Consider the following 16245-nt stretch of genomic DNA (forward strand, 5'->3'; position numbering starts at 1 on the left):
AATTTTCTTTTTAATTTGATCATTCTCTTATTTTAGAGTTAAGGAGGGGTGGAAACATTTTACCACTTTGGGAGTGTCTCTCGTGCAAACTATTCAGTTTAGTCACTAAAAATTAAAAAACTCAATATCATTTAAGACCTATCCATAGATAACATCACACGTGTGGGTTTAATGAAAAAAATTTTTTGAGTTTTAGTTCTAAGTTTGGGGAACTTAATGCGGCTTACAGAATACATCTACTTACTAAGTTGCAACAGTATAGTTCTTATAGTTTTGGGAAAAAGTGCCTGTGACCTACACGGACAGACATGACGAATCTATAGGGGTTCCGTTTTTTGCCATTTGGCTAGGGAACCCTAAAAAGTAAATTTAAATTAATAAGTAAAAACACAAGAGTTACTGAGTAGATATATCAATCCACACACACCTTAAATAAAAGTATTATGCCAGCGTTTTATAAGAGGTCATAAGAAATAACTTTAATTTTAAAAACATGAAGCAGCTGAGGTAACAGGATTATCCTACCAAAAAGGTACTCTAACATATTATTCTGTCGAACAAATAGCAACATAGTGGTTGCTTTATCAAAATATTGTCGGAATATAATCGTGTATTCATCACATAATATTTTCCTTTATATACGCGATATCGTGAATGATATTTACAATTTTATGAATACATCTTGTTCGTCTCTTTGGGTTTTATATTCTCACGCGCCGGGAGCCACATGTTGTCAATTACGACTCTTTTATTCTTATCCGTACCAGTTTACACTTATGACATCATGTGCCTATAAATTGGAGTAGTTTTGATACAAGTCGTGTTTGCAATAAAACTGGATTTGTTTATTTTGTTTTATTACTCGTTATTGGTAATGGGATTTTACTTTTATTTATGTAGTCTGCTAGTTGACAGTAACTCATAATATGACTTAAATAGCTTCTATAGAAAGATTACAGGGCACTTTATGTGATTAAGTACCAACTTGTCTCTTCATTGTAGTAATAAAACGATAACGCTTAATATTTGTATGACTTTAGTAACCGATATGTAATTCGAATTTACTCTGCGATGACATCAAAATATGATAGAACCTAATTATTTTTGAAACATTCTAGAAGCTAAGCTAGAGCGAACGTTCTAGAATTGTGTGACAAAGACGGAATGATTCCTGGAAAGTGATAAAAGGTAAGAACTCTCTAGAAGCTAAGCTCGAGCGAACGTTCTAGAATTATATGACAAAGACGGTATGATGCCTGGAAAGAGATAAAAGAAAAGAACTCTCTAGAAGTTTAAAGTCAAGCGAACGTTCTGGAATTGTGTGACAAAGACGGAATGATGCCTGGAAAGAGATAAAAGGTAAGAATTGTCTGGAAGTTCGAGCGAACGTTCTAGAATTGTGTGACACAGACGGACTGATGCCTGGAAAGAGGCGGAAGATTGAAAATTCTAGAATTAAGTGTCAAAATAGAACATTGCCTAGGCGTGCCTAGAAAATTCACGAATTTTGTTCTCAGGCATATGCCGACCCCTTTATTGAAGGTGTAATTTTTTTAAAGAAACATCCGTAAAAATTAATGTATTTATGATTTACATTGAAATAATCAATTAAAACAAGTAACAAGATATATATAGTATACACTAAAATTTTCTGTAAGAAATATACTACGTCTAATTTGCTAGAGATTAATGGAAAATAGCAATAAGAGTGGGGACAGAGATTGTGTCAATAACTATAGATCTATTTCGATACTCCCCACATTGTCAAAAATCCTAGAAAGTATAATTAATAAAAGACTCGTCAGCTATTTGGAAAAAAACAGTCTACTATCAACAGAACAATTCGGTTTTAGATCTGAAAAGTCAACAGACAACGCCGTACATGAACTTACAAACGGAAAAAAAACCATCACCATTTTTCTGGATATGGCCAAAGCTTTCGACACAGTCTCTGTCCCTATCCTTTGAGAAAAGCTTGATCGTCTCGGGATTAGGGGTATAAAACTAAAACTGTATGAAAGCTACCTCAGTGATGGAATACAATGCGTCCAAATAGGTAATTTTATAAGTAATGAAGCCGCAGTGTATTTTGGCGTCCCTCAGGGAAGTATTCTCGGCCCTAAATTATTTTTAGCATAAATAAACGGCCTATGTCAACTACAGCTCCCAAATGATAAAATAGTTACCTTTGCTGATGACACAGCTTTATTTTTTAGAGGGTACATTTGGGAAGAAGTGTATTTGAGTGCATAGAAGGGCTTTAATACCGTCAGTTAATGGCTAAATGACATTGTCCTGAAATTAAATATAGTTAAAACCAGTTATATTGCCTTTACTCTAAGAAATACCGAATTTACAAAAAATCATAATCATAATATAATATTCCACTCATGTGAAAATTCTGAAGACTTATATTGTCGATGTACCGAAAAGAACTACAGAAATCGGAGACTGTCAAGTATCTTGGTATTAGATAACAAATAAAATTTTCAATGCCATATAGGACAACTTTTCAATTAATTGTCATTTTTAAAAAATTGAGAAATGTAGCTGAAAAGGACTTGATGAAAAACATATATCAAGCATTGTGTCTGTCGGTATTAACTTCTTTCACTTCTTGGGGCGGCGCTACAAAATCACATTTCCTTAAAATAGAAAGGGCCCAAAGAGCTATATTGAAAGTAAGTAACTCATTACCAATCTACCATCCAACTACAGAACTCTATAAACTAGGAAAGGTTTTAACGGTGCGTCAGCTTTACATCCCGCATACAGTTTTAAAAAAACATAGCCTTATCAGTTACGATCCGGCTATAAATATAAAGCACAACGGCGAAAAGATAGAATATATGAAAAAATATTGTTTAATACTAGTTTCTCCCAAAGATTCTTCTGTGTTCAAGTTAATAACCTTTACAATAAGGTAAAGAAAGTGCTGTCAAATTACTACCTCAACAGAACTAAATGCAAGCGTATCTTGAAAGAGTAACAGTAGTACAGAAATTGGACAATACCTCCAATGAAAACTTTCTACACTAATAGTAACTAGTAAACACTCACACACACACACATACTCGAAAACACACACAAACATTATATTGCTAGTAATTTACAAATTTAAAGTCATCTTTTGTTATTTTAATGCTTCTTTAACTACTAGTACAGATGTATACTATTTTAATAATTGTGATCTGATATGAAATATTTATATTTAATAGAATAGTTAAATATTCAATTACTATTATATTAATTATTATTTTATATCTGTCAGCTATATTATATGTATTAGGTAGAAGTCAATAAAAGAAGCAATAAACGAAACAAACAATTTTTATTGTACGATCGAGCGAATATTAATGAGACTTCGCTTCCTGAAGAAGCGATTAAAAAGTTAAAAGTTTAATATTGAATTTCTTTAGAACCACCGTTCATAATCACAACTCGAAGAAATACGATGTCAGTTAAATTATAATGGGCCTCATCGTAAACCCGACATTTGAATAGAAAAGTAACATATCAAAAATTTTCAGTGATCCGTACTTTACGAGTTTGTCGTAAACGTGTACTTAAGTTGGAAAATAAAAGACACCCTTCTGCAGTGTGTTTAAAAATCTATACGAATGTGAGGGGAGATGAGTACGTTTCGGTTAAGGATGGGATACAGCGATATCTCGATAAAAACATATTTGACATAAGTCAGGATACGTAACATCTCTCAATATCGAAGGTCAAGAGAAGCGTTGCCTTGAAGGTTCCAGCATGCTCTAAATTTGAAGGTCCCTATCATATCGGTTCAGGATTACTACAGCTGGTAGTTGATTCCTCAAAGTGGCAAAAAATTTCATGCAAAATTTGCGGTGGTTGTTGCTAGATATCAAGATAATGCGGATGTAACTTTGGATTTTAACGAGTCAACGTTTTTGAAGTTCTAAAGCATTCAAATTAAATTAAACTCGATCGGCATTCCCTTTTTAACTTTTGACTTGGATCCCTTTTTAACTTTTGACTTGGATCCCTTTTTAACTTTGACAAAAATATATAAAATTATATGCAATAAAAAATAAATGAAAGAAAAAACCATGTGTGCTCTAAGCCAAACGACAGAACAGAGAAAACATCAATAAGGTGGGGTTAAAATTATGAGATGAACATATTTTTTGTATTTATATAATAACAATATTTACAATGTTTATACCTACTTATAATTCTGTATAAGTTACCATGGTAAATTTTGCTCCGACTGACCGTGCATCAAAAGTCGATTAGAGTCGACTTTTACCAAACGAGCCTTACAAAGCCAAACATGACAGCTTTTCCACAAAAAGAGTGCTTAGCGCACCTAAATAAGATTTTACTTCTAGAATCGACTAAAAATCTGAGAACCGATTATTTTGTTGTCTGTCTTCTTATCGACCAAAACCCGTAGTCATCCCATCACTAATCTTTATCATATAGGCCATGATATCCATCTAAATTTATTAGCGTAGCTATAAGGTATGTGCGTGTTTCAAAGCTTACAAATACACCGATAAAGTAACGGTATATTATGTACATAATTCTTGATGGGTTGAATATATATTTTAATGAATATACAAGTAGCGATATAGCAGAAATGTTAACAGGCAAGATGTATTCGTTGCTTTATTAGGACGTAATAAATCGTTCATTCTCTTTGTTAAAGGTTATAGAACAACTGGTCGTTTAAGCGTCTTTTGATACCTTGTAGTTCTTACAAATTAAGCTTAGCATGTTGTGAACCTACTATTAAAAATATTAAGTTATTAAAGGCAGTAAGAGAAATAAAAGCTAACAAACGTTTAAGACTTTATTCTACTAACGAACTAACGAAAATGGGAAAGTGTTTTATAACTGCAGTTTTATTATATAACCTGGATTTGAAGAATCACAGAATGGTCAGAGCAAAGATAAAGCTCAAAACAAGACCAGGCCGTTCAAGACAACAAGTTTATTTAAACCCACACAAGAACTAAAATAAGGAACTAGAGAACAATAAATTTATCAAAGATCATGAAGAAACTACATGAATACTGACATGAAAACAAGTTATACAGTTGTTTCTACACAATATATTAAAATATGTATGCAGCATAATTATGTAATTCACTTAAAAAGACTGGTACATAAGATAAGACATATATAAATGGCGAGTTGTATGAAATTAAAAACACATTCCAAACAGAAATAATATTACAGAAACAGAAATTTAAAATTCACTTCAGTAGAAACTTATAAATAAAAAATAACCAGATCCCCCGAGAAACATGACTCTTTTGACCAAAATAATAAGATTTAATAATGTTTGACTTACGTAAATACAGGTGAATTAACAATGGGCTTCCCCTTGTACTATTTTAATACGAAAAATGGGACTTTTTCTTATTGCCTCTTTTGAGAGAATTACTTTGAAGCGAATGAATAAATGAAGAGAAGGATCAGTGGAATTAGAAAAGTATTCGTGTGTAATAAAGAAATCCATTGACAGGAGTTGAGGGCTATGACAAAGTCGGAGGTTGTGTTGTATGACAATGAGGAAAGGTATCAGGTCGGAAAAGGATCGCTTTTACTTTGATGTTTAATCAAACGCGTGTATTGAAATGATTTTAGTCAGCTTACGTAATAAAATATATAGCCCACTAGGTATAGGTAGCGTACGTATTTATAATTTTTTTGTTTTCCTTCACCAAAATTCATTTCATTTTAAGTTTGAACTTATATTGAGTTTATTTGTCAAATACCTACATTTTAACTATGAACAAAATAATAAGTAAAATTCACCATATATTCAAATACATACATATATTTCATAATACCTGCAATGTAATGAACAATTATGTAATTGTGATGAAGAGAAAATAAAGTCTTATTAATATTATTTTACATATTTTTAAAACTATACTTGTTCTGCCATTTTGTTGGTGAATTAAGTAAGGCGTTAAATATTTTAACACGATTTTATTAGCTTGGTATGTATTTATTATATTATGTAACAGGACCCTTCAATGTTATTTAAGCCACGCGGCTTTTAAACGTTAAATTGAAGTAAAATTTATCAATCAACGATGACAATGAAATAGTTTAAATAATCTGTTTATTTTTATTACATTTTCTATCCTTCCGCTCGTAACCGTCGCAATAATCCGAATTTTTGCACACTTATCAAGATCCGATGAAAATAATTCATTAAGTTAACAAAAAAAGTCGATTATTCGTAGCTACGAAAATATCACCGTTTTAAGGCAAAAATTGCAAAAAAAAAATTAAAGAGAGCTGACTCAGCACATCGTTGTGTTAGTGCTAAAGACACCAACGCAACGCTGTATATCAGCAGCCTCTCGTGACATTTGCAGTAGACAGTTCCTGTAGTCTTCTTTTTAATTATTATTTTAAAAAAAGGAGTTAAGGTTGTTTGGTCATAGGCTGAATGAAAGAAGATTGACTTCAAAGATTTAAAGAGCAAAATTTGATACATATTAACATGGTTGGTTAATAGGTACAGGAATATATAAGAAAGCGCTTAAAACTGATGATGCGAGTGGAAAAAGGGGTGAGAAGTATGTCAAGGCTGCAGTAAATGGAAATCCGTACCCTGCATACCCGTCTGGATTACAGGCATGGTTGTATACTTAGATAATTTATACGTCTAGATAGAGCCTGTTGGTGCTAGACAACTGATGAAAACAGGTCAGGCTTAATACTTTAGTGTGCGTGACAAGTTACGTGTTACACTCACGATTTGTATATTATTTTGTGTTGGTGTATGTGGTGATTGCTGAAAATAGAGGTTCAGTCAACCTTAATTTTTTTAGACGTTTTCACAGACGTATAAATGATCTAAGACTTTATATTTATATATATAAAAAGGTATTGCTGAAGGTACTAATACATGCCAGTGACCAACCAAGATTATGTAGACCGATCTTTATGACCCGTCGCCGAGTCTTGCTGGAAGGACCATTCTTAGTTATTGAACATGGTGTTGTTAAGGGGTATCACTACCCTCACAAGAATGGTATCTTGATACATTTGTGTAGATGATTTGCTACCTTTTTCACAAAAGTATGGTTCATTCACTCCTTTATAGCTAATACTCCACCAAACCATCACTGAAGTCGGATAGTGCCCACGTTGCACTCTTTCGACTAATTGGGACGCTTCCTTAGAGCTTTGAGCATAAATACGGTCATTTTGCTTGTAAAAATATTGCTCGTTTGTAAACAAATTCGCATCCGTAAACAAAGTTTTTCTGTGAATCCCTTTGCATACCGCTTCAGTCGTTGTATCGATTTTACCACCCTATTCTTTTTTAAATTATCAGTTAAGAAATGACTAGTACGTCTCTTATACGCTGCAAGTCATAAGTCATCTTTTAAAATACGTGACATGGTTATACATGCTGTCTTCATCTCCCGAGATTTAATCTTTTGCTTTCGGACAGGATTACTTCGAATTCTTTCCTATACAGCTTTGACCACCTTTTTCGTACGAACACTACGTGGACGGCCAGATAATTTTTCTTTCAAAAACAGAGGAGGTCTCATTGTACCTATTAATAGCCCGGAACACAAACATTTTACTAATACCAAGCGTAGGGAGAGTCTTAAAAATGCATTTGGCTCCATACCTACTTTGTGTAATGCAATCACAGCGATTCAGTTCTCGTTATGACCCCACTCTATTTTAATATCGCAAAATATTGTACAATGTATTGGCGCCAAAATGAGAAAACTCAATGAACAATCATATAAAAATGACAGTTTCCAAATTCAATGTAATATATGATGTTTTAGGATCCTCAGAATTTGTTAGGCTGTGTCAGGTCAACATACAGCGTGGACTGCTGCAAATACTTCTCGCGTTTGTCTAATCAGAAGTGCCAAAATTTTGAGAGCTTTGGGATCATCAGAAGGAGCACAACCCGGGAGTTCTGTGCTGCTTGAGTCTCCGTGTGCCGGACTGGTACGTGTGGAGGCGCCTCCATCCGCCACTACTATCAGTTCCGATGGCGAGAACAAATGTGTCGCCAAAGTGACCTCCAACTAGAGCCCTTCGCCGTATAAACGAACTCCTCAACAAAGTGGACATTTTTGGATGTACGTGGAGTGAACTCACAAGGGAATTGTTATATGTAGTTTGTTATGGTAAATAGTTCTATGTTCAAGTTTTTTGTATTTTTTTTGTGTAACGTGTTATTTCTAATGTTTGTAATATATTATTAAATGTTATTGCATGATTACTTTAAGATTGATTTGCTTGTGGTTGGCATATTTTATACCTGTTTGTTTGTAACTGTCGCATTAGGTCTCCTGTAATGACAGTTGCTAAGTGTGGTAAATAAATAAATCACTAACAAGATGGCAAAAAATAATGATCAAAATGGCACATGTATACTAAAGTCAATGTTAATAAACTTTAAAAAAAAAAACATTACGTGCGTACAAAGTACACATGTCAGAAGTGAAACCTGCATGGTGCATGAACCTCTAAACTACATATGAATTCCTGGTACGTGTTGCTAGGATGACACATGATTTCAACCGCTATTAAAGACATTCCTACCACCACTAATATATATAATAATATGTTCTCCTGTTGTCTATGTAGTAATACGTCGTGCACTTGGAGTCAGAATATATTAAGGTATACTCGCGCCATACTTATGACAATCTCTTCTTTAACTATGATCGCCTGGTACCAAAATTGTATTATGCTTCCTATCTCATTATCTCCCATGTTAAATATTATTAATTGATGTGACTGCTCTTTTTACTGTCGCTTTTTCGTTTCATCGACTTTCAAATCACAACGATGATAAAAAAGTTTTCACTTCAATAGTATGCATATTTCTGTCTCATTCTTTGCCGGCTTCATCCTACACATTTTTGTATTTGTGTCTCTTACCTGTCGTTTTTTCCGTTGCATCCAGTTTGAAATCACAACGATTCCAAAGAAGTTTCACTTCAAAAAGTTGGAGTTTTCATATGAAATGCAAAGAAAGTTTTCTACAACTATACATAATATATAATTTGCTAAAAGAAATTAGCACTTATAAGATTTCTATTACCTAAGAACGATAAACGAAAGTCAAAGAATATGATTATATATAACACGCAGGTCACCGGTCATGACCTAGGGAGTAAATAAATTACTAGAAATTATGGGAAACTAGATATTTCTTCGTATAAAATGACCGTGTTTACGCCAATTCTAGTGTTATTTCGTGATGTACTTACAAACTTACGAGTGAAAGTAACAAATCATTTTGTTGCAGCAGACAATGGACAATTCTAGGAATATAATTTGAACAGAAAGCGACATTGCGACGAGCGACGGCGGATGAGTGATACTTGATTTGGACTTATATATATTTTGAAGATTTTCGCGGCAATTGATAGTCTTCATAAATTTATTTTTTTTATGAGAAAGGGCATACGTGACAAGGCATGACAAACCGATCACTTGATCAATGCAGGGCTTCGGATTATTAATCACTTTGAAACAAGATGTTATTTCTTATAGCATAAGCACATGGTCGGGTTTGGTACGGCCGGACCATCAGACGGTTCGGTGGCCATTCGCACCAATTGGCCCAGAGTCGTGGGTGCGGTCAGGACGGTAATAATATTAATTTCGTGCGATGGATAAAGCAAAATACCATCGAATATGGTCGGATACCAGACCGCGTCTAATTGTTCAGTCGTTCCAAATCTGATCATGTCCCTTGACTATTATTAGATCAGTAATTTCAACATCTATAAGCGTAGGAGGCGTAACCGGTTAAACCGTTGACTCTCATCACGGAGTGGCCGGTTCGATATCCACCCGCTACTATAAAGCAAAAAAAATCTACGGTTAACAAGCGAATCACAATAATGCTCGCATTTTATTACATCACGGCAGGTAAAGATGTTACTGCTCTACGGCACTGTGTGTAAAGAGGTCTTCCACTTGTATAAAGACTGCTCATATAATATATGTAATATTTTCTACTGAGACAGACGGAAATATTTCAGTCAAAATTAAAAAAAGCTTTTATGGACTCCGTTAGGTCCGTAGTTCCTCGCGCGTTTCTTTAAATGTGATTTGATTAATTATTGGTTATGATATACTGACAGTTATGATAAATTGCCGGGAGAAACTTGTGTCTTCTATCGAGTCCTCTCTTGAGAAGGTCGCGGAATGAGGTAAATTGAACCTTGTCCAATTTAACCCCCAGAAGACTCAGGTTTGCGCGTTAACCATTAAAAAAACCCCATTTGTCGTATCACAGCTCTTCGACAACACTTCCCTTAAAGCCTCGCCTAGTATCGGAATACTGGGTCTCGAAATCTTGAGCAATTCCCAATTTCGTGGTCATCTGGAGGGCAAAGCCAAATTGGCTTCGAAGGAACTGGGCGTCATAATTAGAGCACGGCAATACTTCAAGCCAGCCCATGGTGAGCTGTAATTTCCCTATTATTCCCTAATATAACCATATTGCGAAAACTTCTGAACCGATCGGAATAATACGAATGATATTATTTAAACGTGATTCATATATTTGATGTAGCACCTTACAAACTAATTTGTTATGTATATTACAGCCATTGTAAAAATCCATTTGATTGAAAATAGTGCCGGTTTCAAAATAGTAGAGTTTCTTGAACGTTCTTCTCACGAGCTCAACTTTTTCTGAACATATTATGGTATATTCCGTTATTTAAAAGAAATATTTATAGTGGCGATTTAAAAGCGCTTAATTTAAGCCTAATTGAAAAAATTTTGTTTGACTTTGAAAAACAGCCTGTGCTTAGCGATAACGTCAGAACTATGACAGCTGTATCGATTGCAAGGTGAACGCTTTTACGTCGTCCTATTAAGAAAATTTAATGCCTGCCAGAAAATTATAGCAAATAGTTCTAACTGTGTTTGTTCCTCACTTTCAGAATTATAGAAATAATCATTAAATTTATTGACTTTTAATTTATACTGACAGCTAATTCATTAATTACTGACTGAAGGTTTATTCTTAAAATCGCTAGTTTAATTATTTAATTCTAATGGATAGTTTCGATAAATTCTCTTAGTTTACATCGAATCTTACAGACTTAATTAGTATCTACCAATATGACAATGAACTCGGTGCATTCTTCTTCTTCTTCGTCGTTACACTCTTGACAGAGCGGTCGTGGTCATCACGAAGTGGAATCTTTTGGGGCAGATGTGATGCGCCCCACGAGACTTCGCCACTTTTCCCTGCTGGCCCACAGACTTGTGCACTCATTCAATGGACCGCCCACAGCGGACTTAATTTGGTCGGTCCAACGCATGGGTGACCGCCCCGCCCTCTGGTACCCTCCACTTTGCCCTGAACGACAAGGCGCTCAATGCATTCACTCTCGCGCCGGGAGACGTGTCCGAAGAACTTAAGAATGCGACTCTGTATAAACACCGAAAGGCGTTGTTTTATGCCAAGTTCTTGGAGAATGGAGACGTTGGTGCTCGCTGTATTACGCTATCATAAATTTGGATGGTAAACTGACAGAACTCTGTTTACCTTATTCTAAATTGCTTCGAACATTGGTATCAACGAATCAACGGTTTTATATATGTACAATAGTAACACTGGTATTTAGCGGTCTAATTATAGACAACGAGGTATTTCTTGGGTTACAATCTGGACAAAAACACCTTCTTTTTTGGGTCATTTTGAAAAGCCTTAAGGTCTAAAGAATGTTTTGAAATCTTTAACTTTACACTTCGTCAATAATAGCGATAATTTTTGTTATATTATCCCAGTTCAGAAAGTATAATCTGTATAACAAAAAAACATAAAAATTTGACGCAAAAGTAATCACCGATCCAATATCACCGTCCAAAATTCAGCAATACTTCAATTTATTGTTCAAACGTGATTTTTCTCCGAACTTCACCGCAAGAATCATATTATTATTTTCGTTCCATGTTTTACGGGTTTTTCATTGCTACCAGTTTATGAGTTTTGGGCGGTGTTGCTTTATGCCCAAGTAACTGTACTCTGAGAGCTAAAGATCGCATGCTTGACGATAATTAAACGATTTTATGTATTCTTTTGTCTGGATATTTCCAAGTAACATATTAAAATTCATAACAATAGAAGACGTAATAGTGATAAAAATCGAAAATATGATATAACTGGTTTTTTTTTAATGAAAATACGGAACGAGACGAGCAGGACGTTCAGATTGTGGTAATTGATACGCCCTGCCCATTACAATGCAGTGCCGCTCAGGATTCTTGAAAAGCCCAAAAATTCTGAGCGGCACTACAATTGCGCTCGTCACCTTGAGACATGAGATGTTAAGTCTTATTTGCCCAGTAATTTCACTAGATAACTAGCTACGGCGATCTTCAGACCGAAACACAGTAATGTTTACACATTACTGCATCCTGTGCAAAGGAGCCTCCCACTGGTAAAAACTGGTGGCTTAGAAGAAAAAATATAATAGGATTTTTTAATGACAATAGGGGATGTGAAGAGCAGGACGTTCAGCTGATGGTAATTGATACGCCCTACCCATTAAAATGCAGTGCTGCTTAGGAATCTTGACTAATCCAAAAATTCTGAATGGCACTACAATTGCGCTCGTCACCTAGAGACATAAGATGTTCAGCCTCATATTTTGCCCAGTAATTTCACTAGCTACGGTACTCTTCAGACTTAACAAGACAAAAAAAATATAATAATGCTTACACATTATTGCTTCACAGCAGAAAAAGGCGCCGTTGTGTTACATGTAATCTAGCCGGCATCATTTGCAAAGAAGCCTTGCACTGGTAAATACCCTTATTCACCTCTTTTATGCCCAGGAGAAATTCAGAGAATATGTAATTTTGTACTTCTTCAGATTCAGATAAAACTGTCACTGTCATGAGTAATCTTACATTTCGATCTGCATTTCATACTATAATAAAATTTAACCTATTGGATGTATCTCTAACAAAATATATAAACACCGCTCTTCTCATATTTTCACTTCTAGTCAAAGTTTATTTAACATTAAAGGAAGATACACTTTATAGTGCGTTGAGTAAAGTTCCTGGAGAACCTAACTATGGTGAATTAAAGTGAAATAAATGCCTTTTATGCTTTTTTATCATATCATTTACATCATTGCTATAATATATGTCAAATTCTCGAAACGAAGCCATCCAACAATGTCAGCCTTAAGACATTGCACACGAAAATAACCCTCTCCCTTTTCTGTTTCTGACATCACAACGGGCGTTGCTTGTAACCGACACTGTTGCGTTTTGTAATTACTTCCACTTATGCTTACCAATCATCGAGCTGCAATAACTCACTCATCCGACGTAACTGTAATTACGTTAAAATAACACAAGCTGTGAAATATATTGTCGACTTAACTTATAATCTAATACGTTTGAAGAACCAGAAGTAAAATCGTTTTTATTTTGATAAAGATTTACTTTCGACAGCGTTGCTGGCAGCTTCAAAAAATTATAGCTTTTACTTTTTTAAAGCTGTCATGGTCACCGCACAATATCTATCTATCTATACTAATAAATGGGGAGCTGTAATTTCCCTCGGTTATATTGCGAAAACTTCTGAACAGATCGGAATAATACTAATACCATATGATGCAGCGTGGTTCAGAGAAGGTTTTAATATATGATATGTTGGTGATTACTTATCCAGAACCTATATTTTTTGACTTAGAATTACTTATATATTTTCAATACAATAATTCATTCCATGACATTTCATTACATATGACAGACAATTCATACAATACGGGTACCTAACTAATATGGCAAAACAATATTTGCCGGATCAGCACTTGTACAAAACTCTAATTGTGCGTGGGAACTTTTTTTTTATGGAATAGGAGGACAAACGAGCGTACGGGTCACCTGGTGTTAAGTGATACGCACCACAAACTGGGTGCACAACATCTGAAAAAGAAATCTTTTGGAACGACCTGGACGATCTAATGCAGTCGATACCCACTATAGAAACAAAATACATCCTGGGAGACTTCAATGGGCATATAGGACAAACATCACCTGTCAACGCGAGAGTGCATGGAGGTTACGGATACGGTTCAATCAACCCTCAAGGCAAGGATATTCTGCAGTTCGCTACAACATATGACCTTGCTATCATTAATTCCTTCTTCTCAAAGCCACAAGAACATCTTATCACTCATAAAAGTGGAGGCAAAAGCACCCAAGTCGACTATATAATGGCAGACCGACACCTTCTCAAAACCTTCCGCGACTGCAAAGGGATACCAGGGGAGCCTCTCACATCACAACACCGACTACTGGTTGCAGACTATAACATGCCAAGACCAATAAAAATGAGAAAAGAAAAAAAGGGCACCAAAAATCAACTGGCATAAACTAGCTAGAGAAGAAGGGCAGAAGCTATGCTCAGACCTCGTGGCGCACTTAGAGGAATACCAACCACAAGGCACTGCCGACGCAATATGGACTCGTCTCCAAACCAACTGTATCCAATTAGCGTCAAAGCATTTGGGTGTATCAAAAGGAGCAGTCTGTGGTAACAAGAATACCAAGTGGTGGACAGATTATGTCAAGCAAAAGAACTGAAGAAAACCCTTTTCAAGTCCTGGCAAAATAGCAAAGAAGAAATAGATCTCGAGGCGTACAGAACTGCTAAGAAAGTAGCCAAGAGAGCTGTGGCGCAAGTAAAACCAAATCCGCAGAAGACTTCTATACGAAGCTACATAATACAAAGGACGACAGGGAAATCTTCAAGATAGCAAAACAACGCCATAATAACACGAGAGATACTAAAACAATTAAGTACATCAAGGATGAGCAGGGTGTTCTACTTACTAGCACCGCAGATATTTGCAAGAGATGGGAAGAATATCACTCTCAAAAAAAAAAACACCACCAACTGAAAGCCCAATTTTGGTTGTCACTCCAGACGAAGTCAGAGCGTCCATCGGACTCATGGCAAATAACAAGGCCACTGGGCCCGATGGCATACCAGCAGAGCTCTGGAAAAAATTGGAAATACATGGAGAAACCTTTCTCACGTATCTCTTCAACAGAATTACTAATGATAGATGGGATACCAGCTACATGGCGTGACAGCTTTCTTGTGCCATTTTATAAAATAAGGGTGACATAAGATTATGTGAAAACTATAGAGCTATCAAACTAATATCCCACACCCTTAAAATTTGAGAAAGAGTAATTAGCAGAAGGCTCCAGCAGAAGGCCATTTAATCACCAGTGTGACTGAAAACCAATGTGGTTTTGTCAATGGTAAGTCTACCATCGACACTATCCACACAATACGAGTCCTTATGGGGAAGAAAAGGGAGAGTAAGCAAGATCTACATATGGTCTTCATAGATTTAGAAAAGGCCTTCGACCGGGTCCCCAGAGATCTCATTTGGCAGTCCTTGCGAGCTCAGAACGTACCAGAATGGCTCGTACAACTGGTGATGGACATGTACAGAGAAGTGAAAACTAAGGTGCGCAGGCCCGCCGGTCTGAGTGACCAATTTGACGTGGAAGTCGGCGTGCATCAAGGTTCAGCTCTCAGCCCATTACTCTTTAACTTAGTGATGAACCACATTACAGCAGACCTTCAGAAAAAGCCCCCGTGGAAAATCTTGTACGCAGATGACATTTTGAGTTAGGCCAATCCCAGAAAAGCTGTTGGAGCCTAGATTGAGATGGTATGGGCATGTCATGAGGCGCCCAAAAGATCATATGACTAAGAGAGTGCTTGATATTAACAACGGACCAAGAGGACGCGGAAGACCCCGATTAACATGGAAATCAGTAATAGACAAAGATCTAGAAACAGCCCAAATAGATCCGCAGACGACCCAGGACAGAACGTCCTGGCGAAGACTGATTAGAAGAGCCGACCCGAACTAAAATGGGATAGTGCGAGGATAAAGAAGAAGACTTTTTTAAAGTTGAAGTTACGGAAGACAACAAAAGAGTTAATGACTACAATCGTATGAATTATCTAAGAGAACGAGAAATAATTGTTAATACAAATAACATTTAATTTTGAACGAATTACCACAGGGAGTGACGACAACATAATATAAAATATTGCAACAACTCTTGGCAAACATCATGAAGCTACATCAGTTTGTAAAGGGGGTTTTGATGGAGAGAGGAACTGATAAAAACCTAGCCCATCTTTTAAATCATAACATCTCTTCGAGTTTGAAGTTACGGAAGATGACA

This window comes from Leptidea sinapis, chromosome 7 (genome assembly GCF_905404315.1).
Source record: "Leptidea sinapis chromosome 7, ilLepSina1.1, whole genome shotgun sequence".
NCBI lineage: Eukaryota > Metazoa > Arthropoda > Insecta > Lepidoptera > Pieridae > Leptidea > Leptidea sinapis.